The sequence below is a fragment of the Oncorhynchus mykiss genome, chromosome 12 (assembly GCF_057628025.1).
Source record: "Oncorhynchus mykiss isolate SJ-2025 chromosome 12, ASM5762802v1, whole genome shotgun sequence".
Classification (NCBI taxonomy): Eukaryota; Metazoa; Chordata; class Actinopteri; order Salmoniformes; family Salmonidae; genus Oncorhynchus; species Oncorhynchus mykiss.
This window is the reverse complement of record NC_143033.1, coordinates 80,323,913-80,347,542: the sequence shown is the minus strand read 5'-3', so window position 1 is coordinate 80,347,542 and position 23,630 is coordinate 80,323,913. Positions and strand designations below refer to the sequence as shown.

Sequence of the window (23,630 nt, the reverse complement as noted above, 5' to 3'; positions counted from 1 at the left end):
CTGATTTTCAATTCCCTTCGCTGTGGGACAGTGGATGAGAGAGTGTGATGATGTGACGCCAGATCCTAGATCAGTCATATATCAAAGCAGTGCAGAGGCTTATCATGGAGAGACTGCTACACTACTGTATTCTGTCATGTACTGGGTCCTTTGGGTGTTGACCTGTCATCCTTCAAACCACCAACTACATATTAATATTATTATACACTTTCCACAGAGGTGACTGGAAAACTGCCTGTTAGCAATATCTGCACTAGAGATGATTACTACATAATTCTTATATAATTATTTAAACCCTAAATGAGAGAGCAGAGAGGAACTGGGCGAAGAGAGAGCACATAGCAGCACTTGATGCTGAGTTGCTGAGCTCCCAACAGTAATAAGTCTGACTGAAATTAAAGGAATGATTGATTCCTGGAGCAGCAACCTCACACTTTATCCCTGTGTGTATGAGGAGAGGGAATAAAACAGAGGCTGTGGAGAGGACTATGGATCAGTTTAGCTTACAGTAAGAGTGGGAGGGGAGAGCTGCTCTCAGAAGATATATTAGGTTCACTCCATTCCTATGTTTTCATTAACTGTAAATAAAATGCTATAAACCAACCTGTCGCAGCTTTGATCACTGACATGACAATGCCACTAGTCCAGAGTGTACTACAGAGTGTAATACACAGTGTACTACAGTACAGCGTGTACAACAGAGTGTAGCACAGTACAGAGTATACTAGAGTGTACTACAGTAGAGTGTACGACACAGTGTACTACACAACAGAATGTACTACAGAGTGTACCACAGAGTGTACTACAGTACAGAGTGTACTACTGTACATAGTGTACTCCAGTGCAGTGTACTCCAGTACAGTGTACTACTGTACGGAGTGTACAACACTAGAGTGTACTACACTACAGAGTGTACTACAGTGTACTACAAAACACAGTGTACAACATATTGTACTACACTATAGAGTGTACTACACTACAGAGTGTACTACACTGGAATAATTAATAGTGTAATAGAGTACGTACTACAGAGTGTACTACACTACAGCATATTAGAATGTACTACACTACAGAGTGTACTACAGTGTACTACAGTACAGCCTGTACTACAGTACAGAGTGTACTACAGAGTGTACTACAAAACACAGTGTACAACATATTGTACTACACTATAGAGTGTACTACACTGGAAGAATTACTACAGAGTGTAACACTACATACTGCACTACAGTATCTCATCCTGTCATCTATTTAAACACACTTAGAAGTGCTGACATAAGAAGAGCTGGAAGATGCCGATTGAGTCAAACTCCAACAACTGTCAGAAGGGCTACACACACACACACACACACACACACACACACACACACACACACACACACACACACACCTCAAATCAGAGCTCACTCTGGGAGATGGCTGCTTGATTGAAGTTGCAGATGTGTTAAGCAATAAGAGATCTATAATGTTTCACAGCCAATGACAGCCATTTCATGAGAGCAGAAGATATTATAATTATACAGTATTATAACTATACAGGTTATATTTCAACCTCAGATATTTACCTTATATCTGTAAATTAATGATATACATGATTGGTATAACTAGCCTACTATGGAGAAAGGTACTCGAGGCACGGGTGACTATATTTTAAGTACCGTTCTCTCCAACTCAGATTGATACTATATAGCATAAGTGGTTTGAGATTTAGGATGGTTGTATGGTGTCTGAGGGCTGTTAGTCCCAGGCGGGCATTGTAGTGAGGGTGACGGACGGCTCTAGAGGTAGAGGGGGTGTTGTATTGACGGCAGGGCTGTGATGGAGAGGGAGGGGCTGTGATGTCTCACACCCAACACGGGGGTCATTAGTGGGCATTGTCACGGTGATGGAGTGCCACAGGCAGAGGTTCATTAGAGCGCTGCCAACCCGGGGGACTCTCCTTGTCCAGATGATGGACGCCTTACACATTGCCAACCGCCAGCCAGCCCAGAGCCCCCCCACTCACTTGGACACCCCAGTCCCTCTGTGTCTGTCTGTGTTTGACTGGCTGCTGCTGCTACCCTGGAGAGAGTATACCACTTTGTTTGTACAGTCTGGGGGGGGGGGGGGGGGGCGTGTGTTGCTTTGGCAACTTCCGAGGAGAAATACTAGGGCCAAAGGGACAGAAACTTTCCATGCATCAAATGTCCCTGTACACTGTACTGTAACTCAGCCTCTTGAGAGACCCTGACCTGAAAGAGAGAGATAGAGGAAAGAGAGACATCTGGGTCCTCTGTGACCTGGACTGAGGGGAAAACACAATGTACTTCCGACAGCTACAAATCGAGCTCTTAAGCCAGAGTCCCTGCAACCCTTTTCCACTGAGTGGAGTCTTAGAGCGGGACCAAAATGGAATGTAAGCACAGACACTGAGGCTGGTGTTTGGGTGTCCCTTACCTGTCCCCACCCTGTCACTGAGCCATCTCTCTCTCTCTCTCTCTCTCTCTCTCTCTCTCTCTCTCTCTCTCTCTCCCATCCGTTAGTAGAGAGAGAAGTGCTCTCACGGAACATGGAGTGCCCACTCAGGCTGAACTGATTTCTCTCCAGCTCTGGGTGAGATCCAGGGATGGAGTGAGTGTGTTGTGTGTGTATCACATTGAGTGTTTCACAGGGGGACACAGATAGTATGTACACGAAGGTGGGGGTGTAAATGGGTGGGTGTGTGGGTGTGTGGGAGAGAGATAGATCTGACCTGTGTTTCTCAGCCACAAACAACTACAAGACGTCCGACAGTCAGCGCCTTATCTTCTCCAAGGGGGTTGAAAATCTCTTCTGTCTTTTCTGTTTAAGGCACGGCTCACTTCACTGAATGTGACTGTAAGACTGGGGGGGGGGGGGGGGGGGGGGGGGGGGCACTGGGAGATATTTACACCAGTAGCACAGCAGGGGGCATATTCTGTAGCCTCATAGAGTACAGTATGCATTGTTGATACACACGGAATTAGTTGTGTACAAGAAATAAAGGCTTTACACATTCAGTATTACTGTAATCACTATGCTGTATGAACAATACTCAAGAGGAGCACTGCCCATAATATTGGAATGGTGGGTGGAAACGTAGGGGAAAAGGCACCATCCCCAGGGATGGAGGTAAAATGTTCTCCAGCATTTCTGGTATACATTAAGTTGAGTGCCAGGAGTTTTTCCTGGCTGTGTGATCTGACCAGAAAAGACTTGGCCTTCGTTGTGACTATAACTAGGCCAGGTCCCATGATATGGAAATAACTCCTGGCCCTAAATGCATCGGAATCGCAATCGTTTGTGTAAAAACAAGAAAGAAGGTCTTCATGGCACATCCAGTCCACCGAGTGAGAAACTCAGACCCTGCCACTTAGCCATATTCTACATGGGGGTGAGAGTCAGCCAGTCCAGAGAGAAAGCGATTCTCTGTCCCAGAAACCAGTCATGTACAAAAGTTACGCTGCTCCGCTCCCTAATGTATAATTCAGCACTAGGAAGGAATTCTATCTGTTCTCCGGAATCGACAAGGTTTTTAAAGTTACTCTCTGTGTTGTTTTCCAAGTCCTCTACTTCCTGTTGCTGAAGGCATGGATTCAATTGTATATACTTTTGGTTTTTAATAAAGTGCAAGTGCTTTAAGTCGTTGTGGGTGTGCATGTCTGCATGCATTTGTTTGTTTGTGTGAATCTGTGTACATACGTGTGTTTGGTAGATTGAGTGCTGAAAGTATAGGGAGCCGTAAAAGTGACAGAATATGAGTGGAATCAGAAATATTTGATTTGAATGCCACAGAAGTATAACTCACAGAACATTCTTCCTCAAAAGCAAAACCAGGTCTGGAGGAGGAAGCTCACAGCTCTGTGACTGATTTGACGGTGGGAACTCTGGAGATGTGAGAACAATATAAACTCTCAGTGAGATTCTGGAGGTTATCAGGAAGCCACACATATCTCCTGCAAGGTCACAGCTGTAGTTTTATTCACATCCAAAACATCTCTAAATGGGATGTAAGGCAGGGATCAGGGAGATAATTGGGCTTTAGCAGAAGTGTTCACCCAGCAACAATATTCATACACCAGTAACTATGGGATGTCCTGAACTCTGTAACCAACACCACCATTTCCAGGAACAGAGGTGCAGCTAACATTCCAGTACAATGAAGTCAACTAGAGAATACAGCACGTTCCATCGGAATCACTGTTGTCCAGACATACAGTAGACTGTGGTATTGTACTAGGCTGAGTCAGGACAGGAGAGCCCCAACCCTCCTCAGCCTGGCACAGGATGGGCTGCTAGGAGCCAGGACTTCCAGGACTGGTAGGCTTTACTCAACTGAAAGCACACAGCTTAGCAGGGGAGACGGACTCACATTAATGGTCTCTCTATCAGGAACTTCCACCTGGGCCACACACACACACACACACACACACACACACACACACACACACACACACACACACACACACACACACACACACACACACACACACAAGGAAGCTCCTGCCATGTTGAGGCCCAGATTGCAGGGCATGTGTCTGTTGCCTACCAAGCGTTTGCATTGTCATTGTGGGTTACTTCATCATTGGGTTCAATCACCATCAGAGCTGTGCTTGGGGGCACAGATGGCTCATGTGTGCTCTGTTTGTTTGTCTGAGCCTCTCTGTCAACGTCTCTAATTAGAATAAGGAGAAACAGTATGCTGTTTCCCAACAGGAAGTAAGATGTAGCAATACACTCCATTTAACTTCACAAGAGCTCACACAGGAGCTCCGCCTATCACGTGCACATGCACACACACCTACGTTCAAAGGTGCATGCGCACAAAGACACACCCACACCCACACTCACTAACACACACACTTCACCAACTTTCCCTGGCAAACACACTTGGATGGAAATGCTCTCTCACTTCGTAACGGTTTTCCTAGAAAGAGTACTGAACTGTGTGCCGTTTAAATGTGTGCCGTTTATACTGAACAAAAATATAAACACAACTTGTAAAGTGTTGGTCCCATGTTTCATGAGTTGAAATAAAATATTCTCCATATGCACAAAAACCTTATTTCTCTCAAATGTGGTGCACAAATTTGTTTATATCCCTTGCCAAGATAATCCATCCACCTGACAGGTGTGGCATATCAAAAGGCTGATTGAACAGCATGATCATTACACAGGTGAACCTTCCACAGATGGTTCACCAGTGTAGAAGTTTTGAGGGAGCGTGCAAATGGTATGCTGATAATTGAATGTTAATTTCTCTACCATAAGCCGACTCCAAAGCCATTTCAGAGAATTTGGCAGTATGTCCAACTGGCCTCACAACTGCAGACCGTGTGTATGGTGTTGTGTGGGCGAGCAGTTTGTGAACTGAGTGCCCCATTGTGGCGGTGAGGTTATGGTATGGGCAGGCATAAGCAACTGACAACAAACACAATTGCATTTTATCGATGGCAATTTGAATGAACAGAGATACCATGACAAGATCCTGGGGCCCATTGTCGTGCCATTCATCCGCATTAACGCATGTTTCACCATGATAATGCACAGCCCCATGTCACAAGGATCTGTACACAATTCCTGGAAGCTGAACATTTCCCAGTTCTTTCATGGCCTGCAAACCAGACATGTCACCCATTGAGCATGTTTGGGATGCTCTGGATCAACGTGTACAACAACGTGTTCCAGTTCCTGTCAATATCTAGTAACTTCAAACAGCTATTTAAGAGTTGTGGGATAACATTCCACAGGACACAATCAACAGCCTGATCAACTGTATGCAAAGGAGATGCAAAGTGTCACGCTGCATGAGGCAAATGATACTGATTTTTCTGATCCACAACCCACTTTTTTAAAAGGTATTTGTGACTAACATGTGCGTATCTATATTCCCAGGCATGTGAAATTCATAGATTAGGGCCTAATTTATTTATTTAAATTTACTGATTTCCTTATATGAACTGTAAGTCGATAAAATCTTGAAATTGTTGCATGTTGTGTTAATACTTTTGTTCAGTATAAATGCCTGTCATATTGTCATTAGATAAAATAGGGTGGGAACATGAGACGTGACAGTGTGGTTGTGTTGAGCATAAACTGTTCAAGTATTCAGTTAATACGTGATCCAAACTCAGGTGTTCCCAAAACTTTTTGGCCCGTGACCCCATTTTGATATACAAATGTTTTGTGACCCCACCATGTAAAAAAAGTAATGCAATCAACAGCCATTGTATACTTTTTATTATTGGGGCTATGACAGTTTATTACAAATCAGTCTGCCGGTACTTTTGCCAGTATTTCAATCTGAAGGGAGTATGGTTTGAAGTAAATGAAATGCATCAGAAAGGTATTGGGAAGTTCAATAGATCAGGGCCTTGTCTTGTCTACTCTGTTTTAATGAGTCCTGCGTGGCTTGTGGGCAAGGTAGAAGGAAACACAAGACACATACAGTACATGTTTCAGAAGACACATACAGTACATGTTTCAGAAGACACATACAGTACATGTTTCAGAAGACACATACAGTACATGTTTCAGAAGACACATACATGTTTCAGGGTACTGGCATAACCCCAGTTCTATGAACCAATTTACTCTCCCGACCCCATTTTCAGACCAGGCGACCCCTAGTTTAGGAAACGCTGTCCCAACTGCTGTGTATGTACAGTATGTCAGGCTGCATCCTCTTCCCTGCGGTACCTACTGTGCCAAATCAAAGCAATACCATGAGGAGGTGACTGAGCCTAGCTATAGTTAATGGGAACAGACCAGTGTACAAAATGATCAGATGCAGCCAATGCTTGCACCCCACCCCCATCCTCCACTGATATACTGTCGATACACATGGATACACATGGACACATTTTTTTTAATTTTTTTTTTTAATTTCACCTTTATTTAACCAGGTAGGCTAGTTGAGAACAAGTTCTCATTTACAATTGCGACCTGGCCAAGATAAAGCATAGCAGTATGAGCAGACAACACAGAGTTACACATGGAGTAAACAATTAACAAGTCAATAACACAGTAGAAAACAAAGGGGGAGTCTATATACAATGTGTGCAAAAGGAATGAGGTAGGCGAATAATTACAATTTTGCAGATTAACACTGGAGTGATAGATGATCAGATGGTCATGAACAGGTATTGATATTGATATTGGTGTGCAAAAGAGCAGAAAAGTAAATAAATAAAAACAGTATGTGGATGAGGTAGGTGAAAATGGGTGGGCTATTTACCAATAGACTATGTACAGCTGCAGCGATCGGTTAGCTGCTCAGATAGCTGATGTTTGAAGTTGGTGAGGGAGATAAAAGTCTCCAACTTCAGCGATTTTTGCAATTCGTTCCAGTCACAGGCAGCAGAGTACTGGAACGAAAGGCGGCCAAATGAGGTGTTGGCTTTAGGGATGATCAGTGAGATACACCTGCTGGAGCGCGTGCTACGGATGGGTGTTGCCATCGTGACCAGTGAGCTGAGATAAGGCGGAGCTTTACCTAGCATGGACTTGTAGATGACCTGGAGCCAGTGGGTCTGGCGACGAATATGTAGCGAGGGCCAGCCGACTAGAGCATACAAGTCGCAGTGGTGGGTGGTATAAGGTGCTTTAGTGACAAAACGGATGGCACTGTGATAGACTGCATCCAGTTTGCTGAGTAGAGTGTTGGAAGCCATTTTGTAGATGACATCGCCAAAGTCGAGGATCGGTAGGATAGTCAGTTTTACTAGGGTAAGCTTGGCGGCGTGAGTGAAGGAGGCTTTGTTGCGGAATAGAAAGCCGACTCTTGATTTGATTTTCGATTGGAGATGTTTGATATGAGTCTGGAAGGAGAGTTTGCAGTCTAGCCAGACACCTTGGTACTTATAGATGTCCACATATTCTAGGTCGGAACCATCCAGGGTGGTGATGCTAGGCGGGCATGCGGGTGCAGGCAGCGATCGGTTGAAAAGCATGCATTTGGTTTTACTAGCGTTTAAGAGCAGTCGGAGGCCACAGAAGGAGTGTTGTATGGCATTGAAGCTTGTTTGGAGGTTAGATAGCACAGTGTCCAATGATGGGCCGAAAGTATATAGAATGGTGTCGTCTGCGTAGAGGTGGATCAGGGAATCGCCCGCAGCAAGAGCAACATCATTGATGTATACAGAGAAAAGAGTCGGCCCGAGAATTGAACCCTGTGGCACCCCCATAGAGACTGCCAGAGGACCGGACAGCATGCCCTCCGATTTGACACACTGAACTCTGTCTGCAAAGTAATTGGTGAACCAGGCAAGGCAGTCATCCGAAAAACCGAGGCTACTGAGTCTGCCGATAAGAATATGGTGATTGACAGAGTCGAAAGCCTTGGCAAGGTCGATGAAGACGGCTGCACAGTACTGTCTTTTATCGATGGCGGTTATGATATCGTTTAGTACCTTGAGTGTGGCTGAGGTGCACCCGTGACCGGCTCGGAAACCAGATTGCACAGCGGAGAAGGTACAGTGGGATTCGAGATGGTCAGTGACCTGTTTGTTGACTTGGCTTTCGAAGTCCTTAGATAGGCAGGGCAGGATGGATATAGGTCTGTAGCAGTTTGGGTCCAGGGTGTCTCCCCCTTTGAAGAGGGGGATGATTTGGGTAAAGGAGAACCTGGAGAGGCTTGGGCGAGGAGCAGCGGGGGGGGCGGGGCTGTTGGCCGAGGTTGAAGTAGCCAGGCGGAAGGCATGGCCAGCCGTTGAGAAATGCTTATTGAAGTTTTCGATAATCATGGATTTATCGGTGGTGACCGTGTTACCTAGCCTCAGTGCAGTGGGCAGCTGGGAGGAGGTGCTCTTGTTCTCCATTGACTTCACAGTGTCCCATAACTTTTTGGAGTTGGAGCTACAGGATGCAAACTTCTGCCTGAAGAAGCTGGCCTTAGCTTTCCTGACTGACTGCGTCTATTGGTTCCGGACTTCCCTGAACAGTTGCATATCACGGGGACTATTCGATGCTATTGCAGTCCGCCACAGGATGTTTTTGTGCTGGTCGAGGGCAGTCAGGTCTGGGGTGAACCAAGGGCTGTATCTGTTCTTAGTTCTGCATTTTTTGAACGGAGCATGCTTATCTAAAATGGTGAGGAAGTTACTTTTAAAGAATGACCAGGCATCCTCAACTGACGGGATGAGGTCAATGTCCTTCCAGGATACCCGGGCCAGGTCGATTAGAAAGGCCTGCTCACAGAAGTGTTTTAGGGAGCGTTTGACAGTGATGAGGGGTGGTCGTTTGACTGCGGCTCCGTAGCGGATACAGGCAATGAGGCAGTGATCGCTGAGATCCTGGTTGAAGACAGCGGAGGTGTATTTGGAGGGCCAGTTGGTCAGGATGACGTCTATGAGGGTGCCCTTGTTTACAGAGTTAGGGTTGTACCTGGTGGGTTCCTTGATGATTTGTGTGAGATTGAGGGTATCTAGCTTAGATTGTAGAACTGTCGGGGTGTTAAGCATATCCCAGTTTAGGTCACCTAACAGAACAAACTCTGAAGCTAGATGGGGGGCGATCAATTCACAAATGGTGTCCAGGGCACAGCTGGGAGCTGAGGGAGGTCGGTAGCAGGCGGCAACAGTGAGAGACTTATTTCTGGAGAGAGTAATTTTCAAAATTAGTAGTTCATGCACACTTGGCTGCATAAACAAGCAGGCAGAAAGAAAGAAAGACATTGTGTGAATGGAATATTCTGCACAATGAGGGCCGAGAATACACAGTGTTAACTCAGGAAAAGTTCTCATCTCATAAATAGTTAAAAAGCTGGGCTTTTAAAAGAATTGGTTAACCTGTGCCCTGCAAGTTTGGCGGTCTACAACATATGCATTCAGGGAGGTGGAATTGTGCTTTTCTGGGATGCCTAGCACTTAATAACTATGGCTCTGGCCTGGGGAATGTGGTCTATAAGCATGCCTGGTTAACTTTGAGATGAACCTGCTCTGAACCTGCTCTGCTCACATAGACTTCTCTCTACCTCTACCCAACACACACAACACCTCATCCTTTACACTGTTGACCATTATCATCATGTTATACAGTTCCATTAACAGCAGAGTTGTCATCACTATGGAGAGAAAAGTCATAAGACAATGAGTTAAAGCTGGTGAACCTTACCTTACCTTCGGTGATTCAGCCGTTCTAGTCCATGATCAGAATGAAACTACCCACAATGACCAATCAACATTACGGCATTACAGCAATTATTGTCTGGCTGGCAACATCAAATTTGAAAGGCCTAATCCTCATACAGTAATAAACACTCTAAGTAATGAGCAATATAACTACTGACCTTTCATTTACTGCTGCTTAAAATGACAGCTAGGTCACACTGCAATGGCAGCTAGGTCACACTTTTGAGCTGAGGCTGGGGTCCTATGTGGCTCAGTTGGTAGAGCATGGCGCTTGCAATGCCAGGGTTGTGGGTTTGATTCCCACGGGGCACCAGCAAGAAAATGTAAGTCGCTCTGTATAAGAGCATCTGCTAAATGGCTAAAATGTCAAAAAAAGAGAAGAATGTAAGGCCAAAGTGTACTTGTTGAGGAAGTTTGAGGTGTGCCCTGCAGGAGGCCAGGTTTAGGTTTGTGTGGAGCAAACCAAAATTGGTTCTGTAAAGGTTCCCAGTACATTTGTTAGGTTGTGGCAAATGTTCTCTTAACACAAAAGCTGTCTTTTTGTGATAATTATAGAATGTTTGTATAAAACATTTGCCTGATGTTCCTAGTACACATTTAATCTGTTCCCAGAATGTTGCATGATGTTGTGTGGACATTATAAGAGTTCCCAAAACACAAAAGCTGTCCACTTGTGATGATTATGTAAATGTTTCTTTTAGGTTGCAAAACATAGACAACATTTGCCTGATATTGCAATAACATTCCCAGAACAATTATTTTGCTTCTTTAAAAGTTCATAAAACATTTCTTTAGGTTGTGGGAACATTGTGGGGATATGATAAGAGATAGGTTCCTAAAACACAAAAACTGTCCAGTTGTGCTGACATTCAGATAATGTTTATATCCGGGTGCACAAAACATTCCTTTGATGTTGCAAGAATGTTGACAGAACAGCCTTTCTGAGTTCTTTAAAGGTTCCCAGAAAATATAATTAGGTTTTGGGAACAGTGTGGGTGCATTACAAGAGATAGGTTCCCAAAACACAAAATATGCATGGTTGTGATGAAATTCATACAATTTAAGTGAGGTTGCACAGGACATTCCCTTAATGTTGTAAGAATTAAATAAGACAGTTTATGACTATTCCATTGATTTTAACGAACGTCATAAAAACAGACTCATTGCTGCAACAGCCCAACAGGTTCGGGAGGCAATAGTCGGGTAATGCGTCCTCAGAAACATGACCCGCCAAACCACACTTCTTAACACCCGCCCGCTGGACCCGGAAGCCAGCCGCACCAATGTGTCGGAGAAAACACCATTCAACTGATGACCGAGGTCAGCCTGCAGGTGCTCGGCCCGCCACATGAAGTCGCTAGAGAGCAATGAGCCATGTAAAGCTCCCCGGCCAAACCATCCCCGAACACGGACGATGCTGGGCCAATTCTGCACCGCCTTATGGGACTCCCGATCATGGCCGGTTGTGATACAGCCAGGATCGAACCCGGGTCTGTAGTGACGCCTCTAGCACTGCAATGCCTTGGACTGCTGCACCACCGCCCTTTCCAAAGATATTTCCCCTCCACACACACACTCCTAAATATTTGCTTTTTTGCAGACAAGCTGATATTCAGTCCCATAGACACTCAGATCCCCTATGTACTTGAACACTAGTTAATGGTTCACAGTTCTGACTGGCTCTTTCATTCAGCTGACAGCAGCACTGATCTCTGACCCTTTCACGATGAAGGTCATTGAAAAGCCTGCTCACGTCTCGTCTTCACACATTCCAGGCAGTGAGAACACATTTACTGTACACACAGACACAGTAAGAAGGCTGCAGAGAGCAAAGGGTACACAATGTAATCTCCTGTAATCTCCTAGCCTAGTAAAGTCACATGATGTCTTGCTGTCATTCCCTCTGTATGATTTCCACCTTCATAGAAACAGGCTGCTCGTCGAACATCTTATTCCACAATTATGGGCATTAATATGGAGTTAGTCCCCACTTTGCTGCTATAACAGCCTCCACTCTTCTGGGAAGGCTTTCCACTAGATGTTGGAACATTTCTGCTGGGACTTGCTTCCATTCAGCCACAAGAGCATTAGTACACTGATGTTGGGCGATTAGGCGTGGCTTACAGTCTGCATTCCAATTAATCTCAAAGGTGTTCGATGGAGTTGAGGTCAGGGTTCTGTGCAGGCCAGGCAAGTTCTTCCACACCGATCTCGACAAACCATTTCAGTATGGACCTGCTTTTGTACATGGGGGCATTGTCATGCTGAAACAGGAAAAGGCCTTCCCCAAACTGTTGCCACAAAGTTGGAAGCATAAAATCATCTAGAATATCATTGTATGCTGTAGAGTTAAGATTTCCCTTCACTGGAACTAAGGGGCCTAGCCCGAACCATGAAAAACACCCCCAGACCATTATTCATCCTCCACCAAACTTTACAGTTGGCACTAAGCATTCGGGCAGGTAGCGTTCTCCTGGCATCCAACAAACCCAGATTCGTCCCTCGGACAACCAGATGGTGAAGCGGGATTCATCACTCCAGAGGACGCGTTTCCACTGCTCCAGAGTCCAACGGTGGTGAGCTTTACACCACTCCAGCCGATGCTTGGCATTGCACATGGTGATCTTAGGCTTGTGTGTGGCTGCTCGGCCATGGAAACCCATTTCATTGAGCTCTCGGCGAACAGTTATTGTGCTGACGTTGCTTCAAGAGGCAGTTTGGAACTCGGTAATGAGTGTTGCAACATAAGAGAGATTATTTTTACGTGCTACACGCTTCAGCAGTCCCATTCTGTGAGCTTGTGTGGCCTACCACTTCGTGGCTGAGCCGTTGTTGCTCCTAGACTTTTCCAATTCGCAATAACAGCACTTACAGTTGACCAGGGCAACTCTAGCAGGGCAGAAATTTGACGAACTGACATGTTGGAAAAGTGGCATCCTATGACAGTGCCACAATGAAAGTCACTGAGCTCTCTGCTACTGCCAATGTTTGTCTATGGAAACTGCATGGCTATGTGCTCAATTTTATACACCTGTCAGCAACGGGTGTGGCTGAAATAGCCGAATTGTCACGGCTGTTGAAGGAGGAGGACCAAGGTGCAGCGTGGTGAGCGTACATATTATTTTTATTTGAAAAGACGCCGCACAAAACAATAAACACTACAAAACAAACCATGAAGCTAAAGGCTATGTGCCCTAAAAAAAAGTCAACTTCCCACAAAGCCAGCTGGAAAAAAGGGCTACCCAAGTATGATTCTCAATCAGAGACAATGATAGACAGCTGTCCCTGATTGAGAACCACACCCAGCCAAACACAAAGAAATAGAAAACATAGAAATAAAGAAACTAGAATGCCCACACTAGTCACACCCTGGCCTAAACAAAATAGAGAATGAAAGCCTCTCTATGGCCAGGGCGTGACACAAATGCATGTTTATTAAATGAAACGCACAAAAACAATAAAGAATGAACGAAACGTGAAGACAATGGAGTGCTCACAGGCAACTACACATAAACAAGATCCCACAAACACAGGTGGGAGAAATAACTACTTAAATATGATCCCCAATTAGAGACAACAATTACCAGCTGCCTCTAATTGGGAATTATACAAAACACCAACATAGAAAAAGAAACTAGAACACAACATAGACATAGATATACTAGATCACCCCCTAGGCACGCCATGACCTACTACACCATAGAGAAACAATGGCTCTCTATGGGCAGGGCGTGACAGTAACCCCCCCCAAAGGTGCGGACTCCGGCCGCTAAACCTGAAACCAAATGGGGAGGGTGGGGGAGGGGGGGTGATTAGTGTCGATGTCGGTGGCGGCTCTGGTGTGGGATGAAGAACCCGCTCAGCTTGCGGATCCACTAGCTTTGGTGGTGGCTCTGGTGCGGGCCGAAGAACCCGCTCATCCCGCGGATCCAGCCATGGACCCGGGCTGAACACTGTGCCTGGACTGGTCCTCGGTGTCAAGGAAGGCTCCTGCCATGGAGCAGGACTGGATACCAGCCCTGGCCTGGACATCGGTGCAGAGGAAGGCTCCTGCCATGGAGCGGGACTGGACGCCGTATCTGGACTGAGCTCCAGCGCAGAAGAAGACTCCAGGCCATGGAGCAGGACTGGACGCCGTGTTTGGACTGGACACCGGCGCAGAGGAGGGCTCCGGCCATGAAGCTGGACTGGACGCCGTACCTGGACTGGGCACCAGCGCAGAATAAGGCTCTGACCATGGAACAGGACTGAACACCGGGCCTGGGCACCGGCGCAGAGGAATGCTCCTGCCATGGAGCGGAACTGGACGACGTGTCTAGAAGCTCCGAACCGCCGACCGTTGCTGGAGGTTCCGGACCGTCGACCGTCGTAGGAGGTTCCGGACTGTGGACCGTGGTAGGAGGTTCCGGATTGTGGACCGTCGCCGGAAGCACTGGACTGGAAACCGTCACCGGAAGCTCTGGACTGTGAACCATCGCCGGAAGCTCTGGACTGTGAATACGCACTGGAGGCCTAGTGCGTGGAGCCGGTACAGGTGGCACCGGACTGGTGACCCACACTTCAGGGCGAGTGCGTGGAGCTGGCACAGGACGTACCAGACTGGAGAGGCGCACTGGATGCCTGATGCGTGGAGCCGGCATCAATTGTACCGGTTAGATGACACATTTAACACAGCAAGTGCGAGGAGCTGGCACAGGACGTACTGGGCGGTGAAGGCGCACTGGAGACCTGGTGCGTATAGCCGGCATCAATTGTACCGGAACGATGACACACTTCGCACGGTGAGTGCGAGGAGCTGGCACAGGACGTACTGGGCCGTGGAGGCGCACTGGAGACCTGGTGCGTAAAGCCGGCACAAATGGTACCGGACAAATGACACGCTCCTCAAGGCGAGTTTGGAGAGCTGGCACAGGACGTACTGGGCCGTGGAGGCGCACTGGAGACCTGGTGCGTAAAGCCGGCACAAATGGTACCGGACAAATGACACGCTCCTCAAGGCGAGTTTGGAGAGCTGGCACAGGACGTACAGGGCTGGGAAGGCGTACTGGAGACCTGGTGCGTAAAGCCGGCACCAATGGTACCGGACAAATGACACGCTCCTCAAGGCGAGTTTGGAGAGCTGGCACAGGACGTACAGGGCTGGGAGGGCGTACTGGAGACCTGGTGCGTGGAGCTGGCACAGATTTGACCAGACTGATAGCACACTCCTTAGGACAAGTACGGAGAGCTGACTCAGATGGCATTAAACTGACAACACGCTCCTTAGCGCAAATGTCGTGCATCTTCCACCAACTCAACAACTCTCTCCGTTCTCTCTCCTCCAATATCTCCATCCACTCTCTGACGCTCTGACTCTCTCCTTTCACTCACCTCCAGTTTATCCCTCTTCTCAAAGACTGGCTCTGGTTCACTCCTCGGCTCCGCCGACCACCTCTTGTGCCCCCCCCCAAAAAATGGGGCTGTTTTTTGGGGCTTTCTTTGTGGCCGCGAACCCCGGCGTTGTCGCTGTCCTCCCTTCTCTCTTTGCGTCTGCCGCCAAGGAAGGCTATCCTGTCTTGCCATGATTTCCTTCCAAGTCCAAGATCCTTTCCCATCCAAGATCTCCTCCCAAGTCCAGGATACCTTCCCATCCAAGACCTCCTCCCAAGTCCACATATACAAATACATTATGCACCACTAGTATGTCCTCATTCTGTCCTCCCCAACAGTCAGTAAATCATATCTCATTCTATCTATGCACATTATATTCCACTTAATCCTTGTTTATTCTGTGTAGGCTAAGACTCACGCACATCTGATAAATCATGGCGTCCAGTTCATCACACCGTGTGCTCCTCCACAGCACCCTGATCCAGTTGGAAAAACAAACCGAAGCGATAAACTGTTGTTGTTCCTTAGCTACGTTGTTTTTAGCCATCAACCCTGCAGCCTCTCTCTCCTCTGCCTTAACACCATTACATCGTTAGAGAGGGACGATTACATCATTTGGGCGGAATATGCGGAATATATTAATGGTGATGTCTTTTCAAGTCAGATTAGAGATGAGGTCATGTTGTTAACCTCAGTGTTATGGTATGCATGGCTTTGTCATGTGAGGATGTCAACCACAGTTCCTTGACACAGCTAGTATTATGAAAAACAGATTGTCCATTCAAATGTGTAAAACCTTTGGAAAATAGTGTGTTCAGCCTGTCACAAGTACATTACACTCAATTTACTCTTTGGAAAAGGGTATTCAATGCACAATTCATATATTTTTCTTCTACACCTCCCTTGACAAGTATTTTCACTGATTCAAATTCAGCATAAAAACGGCAATGGAGAAAAAGCATTTCAAACCAATTTTAGATGTTTCCAGAGCATTCTAATGCAGCTTCCTGAAATAGCTCAATGTCTCTTGGTAGAGGTTACAATTTAAGCACTTTAACAAAAAAAATGGCCTTGTCAATGTACAGTGCAAGTCTAATGAGTTCATGGCTCCATAACTGGAAAGTGCATTCATCAAGCACTTTGCCTCACTTGCCAGGCTTATATTTTAACACCGCATTGTTGGAATAGGTAAGTTATTTATGAGGCAGCACTAGAGGGAAAGGGGCCCAACTATGGTCATATTGAAGGGTAATTAGATCCATGTTATCTCCCACTCTACACTCAAAGACTCGATCATGGACACTGTTACTGACACTTGTGGATGCTTCGTGTGATGTATTGTTGTCTCTACCTTTTTGCCCTTTGTGCTGTTGTCTGTGCCTAACAATGTTTGTACCATGTTTGTGCTGCTATCTTGTTGTGCTGCTGCCATGTTGCTACCTTGTTGTTGTTGTGTTGCTACCATGATGTGCTACTATGCTGTTGTTGTCTTAGGTCTCTCTTTATGTAGTGTTGTCTCTCTTGTCATGATGTGTGTGTTGTCCTAAAAAAAATGATATCCCAGCCCCCGTCCCCGCAGGAGGCCTTTTGCCTCTTGTTAGGCTGCCATTGTAAATAACAATTTGTTCTTATCTTACTTGCCTAGTTAAATAAAGGTTAAATAAAAACTAAAAATAGATTAGATTGAGGCAGAATGAACAGCCACTGTCTGATGAGCCTCCAAATGTCAATCCAAATCCTACACATCTGTCCTCATATCCCTTGGGCGTACTACTGAATGAATTTGTGTACAGTATAAATATGTATTCAAGTATTTCATCTTGAATTTTGTGGCAGTCGAGGTCCTTAGATGTTACATAGTCATTGTAACAACACGTTGTCCAATCCATAACACTCAGCTGTGCCATTTAGGTGGAGGTTCCTTTCAACAGAACACCACCCAACATAGGACGGCCGACGTCATGTCAGAGTTGGATGGTAAATGTTCCAATAAATGTTGATTAATGGTCCCCTACCAGCCCTTTCCCTGGCAGTGGAATCCATCCCCTCAAAAGTGGGTCACGTGAAAGTAATGGGGGCTGTGGAACAGGACAGAGCAACCCCATAAATAATAGAGAAGGGAAAGCAAGGCGGTGTTAGCCGCAGCGGCCATAATCCTTTGTCTGTAATCACATTTCTAGGCCCAGCTTCGTCAGGCAAATCCGTAGAGGTTTTGTGTCTAATGGTGTCTTTCCATCAAGGCGTAAGTCTGATTCACGACTCTGGAGTGACAGCCCATTGTCTCCTCCCTGAACCCAGAATCCTCAGGGTTTTCTCAAGCTGTCAGCTTGTGTATCCACGGGCTACATTAAGCTAATGACGGGATGGAGATTTTGTGGGGAGAAGGGCAGGCATGGCTGAATGCAAACAGCTCAAAGCTCTCCATCAATCTAATTGTGTGAGAGACTGTGCTGCTGATATCACCAAGGAGATATCACGGAGAGCAGCGCTCAAATGTGTTAATTGAGTTGACACTCGATTTCCAAATCCACGGGTAGGAATTTAGTTTTGCCTCATCTAAGGAACAGTACTGTACATTTCCACATCCATTCGATCTATAGTAACAATCATAAAAACTACAGTACAAAAGTATTTTGCACAGTAAGCTAATTCCTCCATATCTCAGAACATCTGATCAAGACCAGAACTGCCTGAGGTTACGGAGCAGCAGATATTCAGTATCAAACTGCATGGTTAATGTTCCTCTCTCTGGAATCCATTTTCCTCCCTGTGACTGAAGCTCTGACATTTAACTGTAATGGCTCAGAAGAACATGAACCACTCAGCCATATTTTCAGGAAACAGCGCTGCTTCTCTTTGAGATGATTGACAATAAGTTAGCCATGTACCAAGAGCTTCTGAAGTAAGTCTCTTACCTGACGTGATATGAAACATCAAATATTCAAGAGAGCAAAATTCACCTGCCTTTCCAAACGCAAGCGCACCCCACCACTGAAAATGGTTGGCTCTGGACAGGTGCAAAGCCCTAGTTCCAACCTAATCTCGGTTAACCCAGAACTAAAATCTCACATAATTTGGTTATGTTTATGTAGTCTGTCCACGAAAGATTAGTTCTAACCAAACAACCAATACTCTGAATGTTTAAGGGGGCACAACCTTTTGGCACTATCTTATGGTTTCTCATAATCTCTTCAACGGGAATTTTGGATTGCTGTTTTGACCTTAGTGCTTGAGATTGTACACATCGACAAGAAGTCAGGCTGCGAACCGGCTGTAAAGGCTTGACACCACAGGAGCGTAATGTAGTTCAAGATTCTGACCAGATGGAGCCACGAGAACCATCCCTTCATCTCCCTCCTCCCCCCTCCCCCGGTGTTCCTCCCTCTGTGTTCTACCTAATGAAGCACTTTGCTGGAGCATGTGGGTGTCTTTAAGTGAGTCTCACCCGCCTCAGGCCCAATCTGGATGCTCATAACACTGGCAGACACTCTACACACTGAATATATTTCCCTCTCTTACAGAGAGCAGAGCGATGGCTTCAGACGCCGTCCACCCTAGCACCAACACTACCACTCTGATGATGTGAAATCAATATGAATATTAGTGCCCTAATCACTGCTAATGTTCTTTATGATCGTTACCCATTTACTCATTAACTACAAGGCATTTCTTTGATATTCATATTCACATGAATATCATTATTCACATGACTATCATTATGTTAATGGTTGATATTTTGCATGACAACTAAGCTCTATATTTGGTAGGTGGAGCCTGTGTCAATTCTAGACTAGTTATCTCCTATGAAGACCCTCAGCCTGATGCTGATATGTGTTTAAGCTCTGTTGCAGAAGACGTCACAAGAGTAATGAGGGACTGTCTCTGTAGTGCAGCATAGAGGCCAGAGCTGGAGTGGTGGTGTTGGGAGGCTGCGGTGTGGCTGGAATATAGTAGCACTTCATTCCAATTAGACTCAATTTCATTATTGTGCCCTGGCTGAGAATCCCAAAGCAATTTGTCTCCTTAAGCATTGCAGCCATTTTAGGGGATCTTTGTTGCCATTGAGTAGGTTAGTTAATGAAGCGCTCACTGTTAGAGATGTGTCAGTCGTCTGTGACTGACAGGTTGTTTATCAGTATTGAGTGGGTCACAAAAGCAGCTATTTTAAATGCACACCTTATATTAACGTGCACCAAGTCATAGTCATCTCTCCTATACCAAAGGCAGGGATTTGTGTCTTAAGCTTTGCCAATAGAGTGAGATGACAAAGTTCTTCAGTTCAGGAATGCCCAAAGAGGACCATTTATTATTTAACATCAGGCAGTCTATTGTGAAATGAGGCCAGGTACTTGGTTTTTACACTTTGAACAGGAATACAATGAAGCTGAATTGATTAATTTCACATGATATTCATAAAAATGTGTCATTATATTGAACCAGCCCAGTTACAACATTATAATAAGCAATGTTGCAAAACAAAAAACGTTTTTTTTTAAAGATCTGTGGCACAACCTCAATGTTGAATAATATTGCAAACTGGGATCCAACTTGGTACAACTTCATGGGATATGATAATACGAAGTTGGCCCACAGAGTGGACTTTTAAAAGAGATGATGAACTACAATAATTGACATACAACTGAAATTACGTGTAAAGCATTTGAACAAATAGGTAAATAGCCTTACCTTGCGTAACTTTCACTCCCAGTCGGAATGCAAAACAAGCGCACAGAAATATATGGTCAAGGACAGGACTCCTTGACCATATATATAGTTGTGAACTCTTCAATCAGATTTGACTGTATTTTCCACTTATACGATGTGTAACGTTGGGTATGAAAACTGCTGGGAAGTTAGTAAGAAAACACGAATTCGTTTGTGGGAGTGACCACAAAGTTCAGCGAGACGTAATAGGAGGCTAGAGTAGCCCAGTCCACAATGAACACTTCGGCGCGCCTCTCGTTCGGGGAAGGTACCAGGGAAGAAGAATAGCATGCTCCAGAAGAATGCTCGAGACCGTTAACTACCGCAATAGTCTTAGCGTTTTACTTTCTAAAAACAGTTTTAGAATATGTCTTGCTGCCAGGATAGGTAGCTAAAAAAGAAAGAAAGTGAAACGTTAACTTGAGTTCGGCTGTTCTTGGTTATCTCATCAGTTTTCATGGGGTCGGTTAAGATAACAAGGTGCAGGCTATGGCCAGATACCAGATACCGTATGGGCCATATGCCACACAGTAGACATGTTAGGGACCCTTCCATGTTATGTGCTCTATTGTAAACGTCATTGTCACATGCCTGGAAAACACCTCAATATGTATAAGCATACCTATACATTATTTTATATTTACACCATTGAAAACCCATTGATTATTGCTTGATAATTCAGGAGGGAAACCATTTAATCCACTAATAGTGTCTGCTTGGCTGACTGCATGGTCTATCACCAAGGCAGAGTGGAGTCATTATGGGAGTGCTCCTTTGATAGTGTACACATGAGACAGTGATTAATAATCAGCTCTGTAGGAGGTGCACTTCTTGTCATTATAATGAGCTTCTGTCCCCAGCCAAATTTGACAAATGGGATATTTTCTGCATGCAGGTTTTCTACCTGTCATGTGGGATGCCAGCCTGCTCCAAACTGTGTAACCTTGCAGCGTCATCCATTAAAATGAGCCCTGTGCTATCTACATTTCCATCTCATTAACACCCTAAACCTCAGTGTACTCTGCATCGGGACCCCATCTGGTGTGTTCACAATAACATGCATCATTTCCCCCATGCCTGAAGGTTTTTCTGCAGTCTCTCTTACATGAACAAGAAGCTCCATCAGAACCTGTAAAAATAACTGAAGCGCGTAAAACAAAACACGTGATTTTATTTTCTAATCAGCATCAAAGCATCTCACCTAGTCCCTGTCGCTTGCATGGCCAGCACACTCACTGTATCCATTCCGTCCATATTTATGACACAAACCCGAAACAGCCCAACACAAAGCATAGACTACAGTACAGCTCCAGCACTGCGGGAGCGCAAGCATGGAGACCACTCTAGCAGACATTTGCATAAGGTTATGTTCAGTCAGGCATTTGCGTGGCTGACTGAACATTGTGTTGCACCTTGTGTCGCTCTGAGCACCTTCTCCTCTCACATCAGTGTTACCTAACTGCTCATTGGGTTAGTGTTAACTCTAACTGATCATTTGGTTAGGGTTAACTCTAGCTGATCATCTGGTTAGAGTTAACTCTAGCTGATCATCTGGTTAGAGTTAACTCTAACTGATCATTTGGTTAGGGTTAGGGTTAACTCTAGCTGATCATCTGGTTAGAGTTAACTCTAACTGATCATTTGGTTAGGGTTAGGGTTAACTCTAACTGATCATTTGGTTAGGGTTAGGGTTAACTCTAACTGATCATTTGGTTAGGGTTAACGCTAACTGATCATTTGGTTAGGGTTAACTCTAGTTGATCATCTGGTTAGAGTTAACTCTAACTGATCATTTGGTTAGGGTTAGGGTTAACTCTAACTGATCATTTGGTTAGGGTTAACTCTAGCTGATCATCTGGTTAGAGTTAACTAACTGATCATTGGGTTAGGGTTAGGGTTAACTCTAGCTGATCATTTGGTTAGGGTTAGGGTTAACTCTAACTGATCATTTGGTTAGGGTTAGGGTTAACTCTAGCTGATAATTTGGTTAGGTTTAGTGTTAACTCTAGCTGATAATTTTTTAGGGTTAGGGTTAACTCTAACTGATCATTGTTTTGTTTCTCAGTGAGCTGAGCAAGGCAGACCAAGGCCAACAGTATGAAGCTGTATAGACAGCAGACCAAGCAGAGGAATGTACAGATGTAGGATTTTCATTTGACCTATATTGTCACAGCAAAATAATCATGCAGCAACAGGATTTGAACGTATAGTCCATAATGTAGCTGGAGCTGTGGTTAAGCTATTATCTGGCCAAAAGTAGGCTACATGAAAAGTGCATTACTGTTAATATACCGTGTGTATTGTGTGTTTTCAGTGAATTTATATAAATCACAAAGCTTATCTGCATTTCCTGCGGTCAGGAAGATTATCAGCCACAAAAGACTGATCACATTAAGATCCCACATCTGTTGTCTATTGTTGTGTGTCTGATTAATGAGTTGCCCCTATGCACCACAGCTGGAGCCTTGGCTTGGCATTGTGTGTGTGCACATATGTGTGTATGCGTAGGCATGCGCACGTGTCCTATTTTCCAGTCTTTCTGCAGACTGATCTGCCTTAGTGGAGGGTGTCCATGTAGGAAATGTGTTATGCCATTACATTGTTAAAGGAAATATGCAGTCATTTCTGCAATTAAATCCAAACCTCTGGATTTGTACTGCTGATGGGTGGCCAGTTCTCTGACCGCCCATCAGACTGACTGCCCAATACTACAGGATCATCACATTCTTTATATTGCATGGATGCCCATCACATGTAAGACTCTCACAAAATCAATCACCTAAATAATTCAAACTGGTCAGTATGCAGGTGTTATAGGCAGTACAATAAGAGGTACCGGAGGTGCTTACGTATTCACATACATGCATATATGAATATTCTATTTGGTGTTTGGTGTATGTTTGTGCAAAGTGCATGCATGTGTAAATGTATGTGTACATCCCATAAAGTCCACCCATGTTGGGTTTGTCTTTTTGTGTCTCGGTGTGCAGTGTAGAGACATGGCTACCATGGTAACCACACATCCACATCTCCCACAGTGAGAATACCCGGCCCCCTCCACCTCGCTCTCTCTACCGCCCTCTATCCCTCCCTCCTCTTCTCCCCATTCCTCCTCTGTCTGTATTGATCAGTCAGTAAGGCAGCTCAGTTATGTTCTCACCGGGCAGGGCAGGGGAGGGGAGGGGAGGAGAGGAGACCCATGGGACAGACATCCAATGTGCTGTAACCATAACGGCCTAATAATGGGCAGATTCCTCAATTCCACAATGCCGTAGCCATATCTCATCCCCACTCTGACAATCCCACCGAGCCAGAACAGCAATGCATGCTCAGCGCCTAAGTGCTAGTGAGGGGAGAGCTGGGCCTGGCTCTGGTGCTAGTGCTAGGGCAGGGGCTATAAAGCTGGGCAACTATCCTTTTAGTACACCC

The 23,630-nt window shown here is 45.3% G+C and overlaps 1 protein-coding gene across 1 annotated transcript in view; it reads right to left on the bottom strand.

Annotated features, from left to right (window-relative positions):
* Positions 1–20,658, bottom strand: part of LOC110538300 (uncharacterized) — a 30,798-nt gene extending 10,140 nt beyond the window's left edge. Inside the window, exon 1 of the mRNA XM_090193613.1 lies at positions 20,184–20,658. The gene's annotated coding sequence lies outside the window, so the exon portion shown is untranslated. The remainder of the gene's footprint in view (positions 1–20,183) is intronic.
* Between the last annotated feature and the right edge of the window lie 2,972 nt (positions 20,659–23,630).